Raw genomic sequence first — 7,500 nt, forward strand, 5'->3', positions numbered from 1 at the left:
GAAGAGTTGGTGAGTAAAAGAGAGAGCAAGAGTGCGAGGGAGAGAAAGAGGGAGAGCGAGTGGTACAAATCTCCTGAGGAAGTGTATGGAGTGGATGACACAGTGCCGCCCGACATATCACACACACACACACACACACACACACACACACACACACACACACACACACACACTCACTTACTGAAGAGCACGCACACCCTGTTTTTCTGTCCTCTGCAATTAGCCGGTTATTAGCGGGGAAAGCATTACACGCAATGGGTGGATCACTATACACAAATGTTTTTGTTATTTGCATGTGTGTGCGTGAGCGTCGTGGGGGTGCGTGTCTGTGTTTATGGGCTGGGATGTTTGTTTGTGTGTGTGTATCGTATGTGTGTATGTTTGTGTGTGTGAAAGTGTACATTAGTGTGTGCAAGTCTATATTAGTGCTGTGTGCATACAAAGGGTAATGAAAGCGCCTTTGTGCAGGTGTTTGTGTGTGTGTGTAAAAATGTGTATACGTCTGTGTGTGTGGGCATGTGTATACACGACGAACGATAAGTCTCTGTACCTGAGCGTGTGTTTGTGTGTGCATACAGTATACTTGTGTGGTGTGGATATGCCTGTGTGAGAGAGTGCGTGTGCGGAATGTGTGATTATGTGTGTGAATATGTGAGTGTGTGTTTGTGTGGGTTACAAAGACATGCCTGTAAGCGTGTGTGTGTGTGTGTGTGTGTAGTGAGTGTGTATTTATGTGTGTGAGTGTGTGTAGTGAGTGTGTATTAATGTGTGTGTGTGTGTAATGAGTGTTTATTTATGTGTGTGTGTATGTAGTGAGTGTGTATTAATGTGTGTGTGTAATGAGTGTTTATTTATGTGTGTGTGTGTGTATATGTGTGTCTACTATCTGATGTAAATAAGGCAGGCGTGTGGGGGGGTCCTGCCCCCCTCCCTCCCTGAGGCCCAGAGCTGCTCAGTGCTGCAGTGGCCCGTGCCGTTGGTGGTTACTTCATTTCCTGGCTAATGAGGGTAATGAGCAGGACGCTCTGAAGATGTGGTCACACACAAACACACACACCCCTTATCCTTCACTCCCCCATCCATGTGAACCCCCCTCATAATCTCTAACACACACACACACACACACACACACACACACAGACACACAGACACAGACACAGACACACACACACACACACACACAGACACACTTCCCTTCCCCTCACTTAAATGTACTCAACATTGAGTACTTGTTATTAACCCCCCTGTGTTTGGATTGTGTCTATTGTTTGCATTGTTACAAGGAACCCATAACACAACCATGTCATTTTGAAAGAGATTGAATTGTTACTGTGCCCTGGCAAATAAACTTGTTTGATTCGGCTGGTGAAAACAATGCTGATCTGAGAGGAGAATCGAGACGAGAGGTGCTGTCAGCCAGCGGGGATAAAAGCGAAACCTCGTCCCTGTCAGAGACAAAAGACATGACTTCACCATAACACATAAACAGCAGCCTCCATCCTGCTGCTTCAGAATCAGGCACTGTAGTGCACCTCGTTCTGCTGGTGCTGGCGTCCTCTCTGGTGCTGGCGCTGCTCTTTTGACTGAAGCCAGCTCCACACACCGCGGCCTTGAATCATTAACCCATGCCACGCCAGGGTGCCGCGGTGTACGAGCTGCGACCCACTCTGACACAGCTGGGCGAGGAGAGAGAGAGAGAGAGAGAGAGAGGGTTTGACGCTCCTGTCCCAGCTGCAATGAAGAGGAGGTAAAACCACAGACAAAAGGGAGAGAGTGAGAAAGAGAAAGAGAGGGATGGAGAGATGATGAAAGAGAAAGAGAGAAAGGGTTACAAAGAGCGATAAATTGGAAGGCAAACCAAAAGCAGAGGGAGAGAGAAAGTGGGAAAAAGAGATATGAAGAAGGTAGGGAAACCAAAAGAGAGATACTGAAAGTGAGTGGGTAAGAAAAAAAAAGCAAGTCAGAAAGAAGAGGAGTGATGAAGCTGAGAGAGAGAAAAGAAAGAGTGGAAGCGAAAGAGGAGGGATGAAGGGCGAGCCCATGGGATTTCTACTGTGTATTTCCAATGTACCACGACCCAGGGGAGGCATCATATGTCTATTTACTGAACCAGAGATAGAACACAGAGCTGGACAGAGCAAGCAAAGGAGAGAGAGAGAGCAAAAAAGAGAAAGATAAATAGAAAGAAAGAAAGGAAGGAAGGAAGGAAACAAGACAGAAAGAAAGAAAGGAAGGAAGGAAGGAAGAAAGAAAGGAAATAAAAAATAATAACTTGAGAGAGAAACAAACTATGAAAAGGTAGAGATACAGAAAGAAACACGAAGAAGAGTAGAGTGACCTGCTCATTATCTGACAAAAAAGATACAGAGAGAAGCACATCCTACTTAGAAAGTCACTAGCAACTACTTAAGCAACAAACTGTTTGTTTTTGTTCCATAAAGTGAGAGACATTGAGCTTTACTGAGTATCAACTCATATTACCATATTCTTTGTTTTGGGATTGCTTGTGGCTGTTTGTGTATAAACAGTCTCACTCACAGACACACACATAAACAGAGATACACACACATAAACACATGCACACAAACACAGACACAAGCACAGACACACACATAAACAGAGATACACACACATAAACACATGCACACAAACACAGACACAAGCACAAGCACAAGCACACACACACACACACACACACACACACACACACACATGCTACTGACAGGTCAATGGACATTATGTATGTGTATTTTGCATTGTTGCAGTACGTGATTTATGACTAACTCTTGTTGCATAGGCTACTAACTCATGTGCTCTGGCAACCATCACGTACAGCACGGCCATGCCAAAAAAGCCTATATGAGTTTGAGCGAGTGAGAGAGAGAAAGAATGAGTGAGAATGACAGAAAGAGTCAGCCAGGGTGACCACAGATAATGTGAGAGTAGCTTTTTTGGGGGGTGGGGGAGGTGGGGGGTGCTGGGGGGGGGGTGTAAAACCATGCGCTCCATGAAGTCCGTTTTGTGCTGACACATTAAAACCAGACGACAGGTCCTTCAGATTTACGGGCTCACTTGGACGCGAGCCCCACTGAAACTCAAGGACATTGCACTACACACAACTGCATCGCTCACACTCTCACATACACACAAACACACACTCTTTCTCTCTCTCTCACACACACACACACACACACACAGTCTTTCACATACTTTCACATACACACACACACACACACACACACACACTCACATCAACACACACACACACTCTTTCTCTCGGACACTTTCTCTCTCTCTCAAACACACACACACACACACACACACACACACACACACTAACTTGAGTTACTGTAATGTGAGGTCAGGCCTGCTTTGCTCTGCTCTGCTGAGCTAGAGGCCTCTACTCTGCTCATGTGTGTGTGTGTGTGTGTGTGTGTGTGTGTGGTGAGCTGTGTGCTTACATCCCCAGAGCAGCCGGGATCAGGCATCAGATCCCCATAACCAACCCTATTACACACTTACCAATTTACCCACTGTGGCCAACCAAGGAAGGCTCGTAACCAGCAGGTGTGTGGCTATGTGTGTGTGTGTGTGTGTGTGTGTGTGTGTGTGTGTGTGTGTGTATGTGTGTGAGTGTGTGTGTGCTCGGGTGTGTGCGGGTGTGTATGTACAGCTGTATATGTATGTCTATAGTTGTGTTTGTGAGTGTGTGTATGCCTAACTGTGTGGTAAAGACACGTGCAGCTATCCCCAGCTATGTGTGCTTGTGTGCATGTGCATGCAATTGTGTGTATAAAAATATCTGAAGGAAGAAAACACATCCTGCAGTGGCTTTTGATTTTGATGATTACACACGTGTATGTATGAGGCATATACAAAGGGTGTATTGCACATGTCCGGTCTGTGTGTGTGTGTATGTGTGTGTGTGTGTGTGGGTCTGTCTCCCTGTTTATGAGTGTATAAGGTCAGGAGGTTCAGGTTAGGTCTCTCCCCCTCTCTTTCTCTTTCCTCCTCTCTCTCTTTCTCATTCTTTCTCTCTGGATCCCAGCTGGTTTTAGGAGGCGAATGCAGGTGTCACCAGAGCCCCTGCTCCCACCCCAATCACCCCTCACCCCCCCCAAACTGAGTCACGTCAATCTAACAGGTGCTGCAGATTAAACCACGGGTCCCAACACGCTAGGAAACACATTTGTTTTTTTCCCTCAGTGTTAGCCCTCCTGTCCTGTCTACCCAACCTCCATGTTTTCCTCCATTATTTTTCTTTTCTTTCCCCCCTTTTTTTTACTCTTTTCTCTTTTCTTCTTTTTCTTTGCGCAGGAACGGCCCCGGGCAGGCCAGGAGGATCTGAATGTGTAACCTGAAACTGGTGCCTCACCACACCGGAATCATTTTCCTTATTGTGCAGAAATGCTGGAAAGAAAATATCAGGCTACGTCGCACTGAAGGAAGCAATGGTTTCTTGTTGGTGTGTGTGTGGGTTTGGGTGTGTGTGTGTTTGGATGGGGGTGTAAGTGAAGGTGTGTGCATGTTTTTTTTGTGTGTGTGTGTGTGTGTGTGTTTGTTTCCTTACATGTACATGCATGCACACGTGCGAGAGAGAAGGCTTGTGTATCTGTTTGCAAAGACTCCTCCGGGGCTAAAGTGAGTGTGTTTGGAGGGATGTGTGGGAGTGTGTGGGTGTGTGTGCACGAATGTGTTCATGCATACTGATATATTGTTCAGATACCTACGGGGCAAGAGAGTATGCGTCAGCTTGTTGGTGTGTCTATTTTTGTGTGTGTGTGTATGTGTGCGTGCGCACGTGTGTGCAAGCATACAGATGTATACAGTATGTGTGTGCGAGTGTGTGTGTTTGTTAGGATATCTCCAGGGCAAGAGTGTATGTGTCAGCATGTGAGTGTGTGTGTGTGTGTGTGTGTGTGTGTGTGTGCGTCTGTGAGCGCTTGATTACCGGTGTTGCTTTTTAACTGCGTAAACCAAACCTGTAAGTGATAAACCCCCCACCCCCCTCCACCCCCGAGCCTCAGGGCTGGCTGCGGAACAATCAGACCCAGATCAGGGACTCTCCCTCCCCTCTCCCCCCTCACTGACGCCTGGAAACCAAACCCCCCTGGATGGAGCCTGCCCATACAGCCGCTGACAATGGGACAGTAATATGGCTTTCGACTACTGAAAGTGCAGCACACTGCCAGGCAGATCTCTCTGAAAGATATACCGTGCCATTGACAGAGTGGTGGAGGAGGAGTTGGAGGACGAGAAGGAGGGGAGGGTTGGCTCGGGACCAGATGTTTGGCTGTCATGGCGCTTGCAAAAGCCTTCGGTATCTCCAATTTTCTTTTTTTATACAGTGCACAACTTTGTTGTCTGGTCACTACTAGTGCTTAGGAGAGGGTCCATCTTGAGCAACACGAGGCTCAGCTCGGAGTGGTTCAAGTTGACCCTCTAACCCTATGACCAACTGGGACCGCTGTGTTTATCTCTTGCTGGGTTGGCATGACTGGTTCTAGGTGACAAGAAGATTCCCTGACTTAGAGACACACAGTCCCAATCGTACAATCCAAATGTACAATCCTAACAAACACACACACACACACACACACACACACACACACACACTCACACACACACACATTCACACACACACACGCACGCACGCACGCACACACACACTCTCTCTCACACTACTGAGTATGTGCCCTGACAGCCATACCATGGAGCCTGGCTCTTTGGCGTTGCAGTCAGAGTGCAGGTTTAGCACCCTGTAGACCCGTGTTCAAGTCCAGGTGGGGTGACTATGCTCCCCCTCTCTACACACACACACACACACACACACACAAGGGTGCCAACCTTCTTTGACTTATCGTCTGGCCCACCATTATTTCACCAGTGCCAATAGGCCTCATTCTCGTTCATTTTCTGAAATTCTTCTGAAATGTTACTTACGCGACTTCGTACGTTAGGGAAACACTTCCGCCGCATTCCCGCATGCTTGAAAATGCGTTGTTAAGCAGCCAAAGGCCCAATCTCAATACTTCCCCTTACCCCTTATCTTACCCCTAACCCTTGAAATTGCGCGTTCATGTGAGAGCTAGTGGTGTCTCAATACCCAACTTGATCAAGATTAAGGGGTAAGTTTAAGGGGTGTATGGCCCTCGTTTTTGAGATGATCGGAGAGCTACCTTACTCCTCCAAGGGCTATCCCAGAGCACACCGCGAAACCAGCTCGGGAATTTTCAAAAAAACATGGCTGCTTGAAGCGAGGAATATTTTACATGAATAAAGCTATCTACACAACTTTTTATATGTTTATAATGACTCGGTTTGATCTGAAATGTGCTACTCGAACGATGCATAGTATTGTCGGTCTTAACTGAAGCTTTCAAACGGTAGTTTTAGGATACAAATTAGCGCGTATACCACCACTCCATTGGCTTATATGGTAGCTTGCCAGCTATCATGCTACATACACTACATGTAAGTATTTTTGGCTTATAATTAATTTAAAAATGACGACAGTCTTGTTTCGTGCTCTACACAGTTGTATACATATATATTTGCAACCATGTTCTTCATTAGACTTTTTTTAAATCGCTAGTTTCATAGCTCATACAGTCACGCATGACGTACCCGAAACCGAGTGGCGTCTCATTTCATAGGGGAAAGATCTCAGCCCTTGGCCCTTACACTTGCAAGTGCTAGGGTTAAGACTAAGACAAGACTAAGCAAAAGGGGCAAGGAGAAGAATCGAGATTCGGCCAAAGTCTTCTCGGCTGTGTTCCCCCGGATTAGTTCCTTAAATTGATGCACGTTCTCGTGAAAGTGGATTTGCATACATACACGCCCCGCCAGCTCCTTATTAGGAGATGCGACCGTAGAATTGTGTACTGTCGGAATCTCCCGAATCCAAACAAAAGCACCTCGTAAGGCGAGTCATGTCTAAGCGGAAAGCGAGCAAAAAACGCAGATTTAACTTAACCGTTGCAGACATGGAGGTACTTCAGGACGTTATGTGTCCATTCTATTCCACTATGGCTATTTTAACGTGATTGGGTTTAGTGTTTATTTATTTATTCACTTACATTTGCAGTGTTCGTGTACATTTACATTCACATAGCCTACAGTAATTTAGCAGACGACTTTTGTCCAAAGCGACGTACAAGGGAGAGAACAGTCAAGCTACCAGCAATAGAGACCTAGGGTAACAATAAATACTACTTTACATAAGAAATAGAAAAACTAGGTAGAAAAGAAAAAATAAGTGCAGGAATGCAACTGCTGTAAGTGAAAGTGAAGCACTAATCTAAGTGTCAGTTAGGAAGAGAGGTGCTCTCTGAAGAGTTGGGTCTTCAAAAGCTTCTTAAAGGTAGAGAGGGACGTGCTAGCTTGGCAGTTCATTCCACCAACGTGGATCTACAAATGAGAATAGTCTGGATTAGCATCCTGGTGTAGTCCTTTTTCCTTAGTCCTATTTATTTAATGATATCACAATGCCTCGTCGAA

This window comes from Sprattus sprattus (assembly GCF_963457725.1).
Source record: "Sprattus sprattus genome assembly, chromosome: 13".
NCBI lineage: Eukaryota > Metazoa > Chordata > Actinopteri > Clupeiformes > Clupeidae > Sprattus > Sprattus sprattus.